The 5,000-nt window shown below is 52.7% G+C and overlaps 1 non-coding gene across 1 annotated transcript in view; it reads right to left on the reverse strand.

Annotated features, from left to right (window-relative positions):
• The window catches only part of LOC126436290 (small subunit ribosomal RNA), a 1,909-nt gene extending 680 nt beyond the window's left edge, over positions 1-1,229 (reverse strand). Inside the window, exon 1 of the ribosomal RNA XR_007580565.1 lies at positions 1-1,229. This exon is cut by the window's left edge and continues 680 nt beyond it. This is a non-coding gene — a ribosomal RNA (small subunit ribosomal RNA).
• Between the last annotated feature and the right edge of the window lie 3,771 nt (positions 1,230-5,000).

Consider the following 5,000-nt stretch of genomic DNA (forward strand, 5'->3'; position numbering starts at 1 on the left):
TCAGCTTTGCAACCATACTTCCCCCGGAACCCAAAAGCTTTGGTTTCCCGGAGGCTGCCCGCCGAGTCATCGGAGGAACTGCGGCGGATCGCTGGCTGGCATCGTTTATGGTTAGAACTAGGGCGGTATCTGATCGCCTTCGAACCTCTAACTTTCGTTCTTGATTAATGAAAACATACTTGGCAAATGCTTTCGCTTCTGTTCGTCTTGCGACGATCCAAGAATTTCACCTCTAACGTCGCAATACGAATGCCCCCGCCTGTCCCTATTAATCATTACCTCGGGTTCCGAAAACCAACAAAATAGAACCGAGGTCCTATTCCATTATTCCATGCACACAGTATTCAGGCGGGCTTGCCTGCTTTAAGCACTCTAATTTGTTCAAAGTAAACGTGCCGGCCCACCGAGACACTCAATAAAGAGCACCCTGGTAGGATTTCAACGGGGTCCGCCTCGGGACGCACGAGCACGCACGAGGCGGTCGCACGCCTTCGGCTCGCCCCACCGGCAGGACGTCCCACGATACATGCCAGTTAAACACCGACGGGCGGTGAACCAACAGCGTGGGACACAAATCCAACTACGAGCTTTTTAACCGCAACAACTTTAATATACGCTATTGGAGCTGGAATTACCGCGGCTGCTGGCACCAGACTTGCCCTCCAATAGATACTCGTTAAAGGATTTAAAGTGTACTCATTCCGATTACGGGGCCTCGGATGAGTCCCGTATCGTTATTTTTCGTCACTACCTCCCCGTGCCGGGAGTGGGTAATTTGCGCGCCTGCTGCCTTCCTTGGATGTGGTAGCCGTTTCTCAGGCTCCCTCTCCGGAATCGAACCCTGATTCCCCGTTACCCGTTACAACCATGGTAGGCGCAGAACCTACCATCGACAGTTGATAAGGCAGACATTTGAAAGATGCGTCGCCGGTACGAGGACCGTGCGATCAGCCCTAAGTTATTCAGAGTCACCAAGGCAAACGGACCGGACGAGCCGACCGATTGGTTTTGATCTAATAAAAGCGTCCCTTCCATCTCTGGTCGGGACTCTGTTTGCATGTATTAGCTCTAGAATTACCACAGTTATCCAAGTAACGTGGGTACGATCTAAGGAACCATAACTGATTTAATGAGCCATTCGCGGTTTCACCTTAATGCGGCTTGTACTGAGACATGCATGGCTTAATCTTTGAGACAAGCATATGACTACTGGCAGGATCAACCAGGGAGCTGCGTCAACTAGAGCTGAGCAGCCGGCCGCCCGGGAGTGTGTCCCGGGGGCCCGCGCGAACACGCAAGCGTCCGCTCAATTATTCTGCAAACAGGAGGAGGCTGAGCTCCCCTGCACAACACACCTCGAAACCCTCTCAGGTCCCGGCGGCGCGCAGCGCCGTCCTAAGTACTTGGTCGGGTTCGAGAGAGGCGCAATCGCCCGGAGTTAGGCGAGTAGACGCTTTAGGTGCGACCACCCGTGCTCCCAACTGAGCTTGCCGCTGCCGACAGAGGCCCGGGAGCGTGCTGTCGTGGCATTGCCGGCGGGAGACAACACGCGCCACCTACGGTGACCGGCAGCTCCAACGCCAGCGCCACAGAAGGACAAAAGCCCTACTTGGGTGCCGAAGCGAACTCTCCCAGCACAGCGCACGCGCCAACACGTCCGCACAGCTGCGATACAAACCACCTGCGAGAACCGCTGGGGCGACCGAGCAGCAGACGGCGTCGCGGCGCCGAGCGCCGGGCGGCGGCGCATCCTCAGCGCACAAAGTCCTCAATCGGACCAGCACACTGCAGATGGCCACCGCGCTTCGCACCGGGCCCGCGAGGACCTACTTTGGCCGCAAGGCGCCGCGAGCAGGGGGCGCCGGCGCGCAGCTGCGCCGCCTGCCGCGTCCGTCGGCCGGCGCGCCTGCCACCGGCCGCCCCCACCAGCCGGCTGTAGCGCGTGCGCCCACGCACCGCGCTGCCAGCACGCCGGGCGGCCCCCCCTCACCGGCCGGGGACGGTCCCACCCAGCCACCGCCGCGTATCGCCTCACACCCAGATCCCCTTTCACGTTCGTGGGCATGGTGGGTCCCCTTTCACGTTCGTGGGCATGGTGGGTATCCCTGAAACAACCGGTTAATAGCTCGACCGATCGTCGCCAACACTGATTCACCTCTAGCGAGAACAACCGCACCACAACGGGTTACCGGTTGTTCATTTGCGTAACGTCACCAGCAAACGTACACGTCCATCGCCATTTGCAACGAGTATTGCATGCCTGTGTCAGGTGTCACAACACACTACGTCTGCCCACATAGACGCAACAACATGTGCACGCCTAGAGAACACGTGGAAGGTAGACCCCGTACGTATGCGGTGTCCATTGCGCGAACGACTGTCAGCCCGCCTCTGCAGCATGTCGCAGATGTGGAACGCGGTGCAACATGCTATCACGGTGTGTGAGAAGAGACGACTACGTCCGAATACACGCTCCACTACATCAACAGACTGCTCATGCTGATCGCCATCCAGGGCGTCCGTTCCTCCCACACGTCTGTATGGCGTACCACACTGCAATCCAGCTCTTATAGGGAGACGACACGTAGCTGCGTGCACAATATTTGGACTGTATGGTCCGCCGTTGCTAGGCGCTGTCGTCATACGGTCACATGGGCCACGATGTATCATTCAGTACATACGGAGCAATGTGCAGTACAGTTTGTGGGTTTTGCGTACATCGGCGGACAGGTGACAGGCCGTACCACAACGTAGGCTGAGTACGTCGGCATGCGAAGGGCATTGAACATGCAAACTTCTCACCGACCAGCTTGCGAAGGCAGGGGGGAAGGGGGGGGGGGCATGTACGTCCTGCTGCTATCCACACTACAGTGTATAGCAGGAGCATGTGGAAAGTCAGCAACACCTGCAAGGTGTTTAACATGACGCGATACACAGGGGACCGGGCAGTGCGAGTAGCGAACTATATTGCGAGGGTTGCGGTTAGGCAACACTACACTACTTTAACGGGTTGCATAACAATTACAGAGCAGGTTCAGCGACAACGTGCGTCAGGTTAAGGTGCAATATAGTTTAGGTTACGGCGCACTTTAGGTTAGGTTAAGGCACATTATAGGTTAGGTTAAGGCACAACATGGGTTACGTTAAGGCACAACATGGGTTACGTTAAGGCACAACATGGGTTAGGTTAAGGCACAACATGGGTTAGGTTAAGGCACAACATGGGTTAGGTTAAGGCACAACATGGGTTAGGTTAAGGCACAACATGGGTTAGGTTAAGGCACAACATGGGTTAGGTTAAGGCACAACATGGGTTAGGTTAAGGCAGAACATGGGTTAGGTTAAGGCACAACATGGGTTAGGTTAAGGCACAACATGGGTTAGGTTAAGGCACAACATGGGTTAGGTTAAGGCACAACATGGGTTAGGTTAAGGCACAACATGGGTTAGGTTAAGGCACAACATGGGTTAGGTTAAGGCACAACATGGGTTAGGTTAAGGCACAACATGGGTTAGGTTAAGGCACAACATGGGTTAGGTTAAGGCACAACATGGGTTAGGTTAAGGCACAACATGGGTTAGGTTAAGGCACAACATGGGTTAGGTTAAGGCACAACATGGGTTAGGTTAAGGCACAACATGGGTTAGGTTAAGGCACAACATGGGTTAGGTTAAGGCACAACATGGGTTAGGTTAAGGCACAACATGGGTTAGGTTAAGGCACAACATGGGTTAGGTTAAGGCACAACATGGGTTAGGTTAAGGCACAACATGGGTTAGGTTAAGGCACAACATGGGTTAGGTTAAGGCACAACATGGGTTAGGTTAAGGCACAACATGGGTTAGGTTAAGGCACAACATGGGTTAGGTTAAGGCACAACATGGGTTAGGTTAAGGCACAACATGGGTTAGGTTAAGGCACAACATGGGTTAGGTTAAGGCACAACATGGGTTAGGTTAAGGCACAACATGGGTTAGGTTAAGGCACAACATGGGTTAGGTTAAGGCACAACATGGGTTAGGTTAAGGCACAACATGGGTTAGGTTAAGGCACAACATGGGTTAGGTTAAGGCACACCATGGGTTAGGTTAAGGCACACCATGGGTTAGGTTAAGGCACACCATGGGTTAGGTTAAGGCACACCATGGGTTAGGTTAAGGCACAACATGGGTTAGGTTAAGGCACAACATGGGTTAGGTTAAGGCACAACATGGGTTAGGTTAAGGCACAACGTAGGTTAGGTTAAGGCACAACGTGGGTTAGGTTAAGGCACAACGTGGGTTAGGTTAAGGCACAACGTGGGTTAGGTTAAGGCACAACGTGGGTTAGGTTAAGGCACAACGTGGGTTAGGTTAAGGCACAACATGGGTTAGGTTAAGGCACAACATGGGTTAGGTTAAGGCACACCATGGGTTAGGTTAAGGCACACCATGGGTTAGGTTAAGGCACAACATGGGTTAGGTTAAGGCACAACATGGGTTAGGTTAAGGCACAACATGGGTTAGGTTAAGGCACAACATGGGTTAGGTTAAGGCACAACATGGGTTAGGTTAAGGCACAACGTAGGTTAGGTTAAGGCACAACGTAGGTTAGGTTAAGGCACAACGTGGGTTAGGTTAAGGCACAACATGGGTTAGGTTAAGGCACAACATGGGTTAGGTTAAGGCACAACATGGGTTAGGTTAAGGCACAACATGGGTTAGGTTAAGGCACAACATGGGTTACGTTACGGCACAACATGGGTTACGTTACGGCACAACATGGGTTACGTTACGGCACAACATGGGTTACGTTACGGCACAACATGGGTTACGTTACGGCACAACATGGGTTACGTTACGGCACAAATTAGGTTAGGTTACGGCACAAATTAGGTTAGGTTAAGGCACAAATTAGGTTAGGTTAAGGCACAAATTAGGTTAGGTTAAGGCACAAATTAGGTTAGGTTAAGGCACAAATTAGGTTAGGTTAAGGCACAAATTAGGTTAGGTTAAGGCAC

Source organism: Schistocerca serialis, unplaced genomic scaffold (assembly GCF_023864345.2).
Source record: "Schistocerca serialis cubense isolate TAMUIC-IGC-003099 unplaced genomic scaffold, iqSchSeri2.2 HiC_scaffold_1234, whole genome shotgun sequence".
NCBI classification, from domain to species: Eukaryota; Metazoa; Arthropoda; class Insecta; order Orthoptera; family Acrididae; genus Schistocerca; species Schistocerca serialis.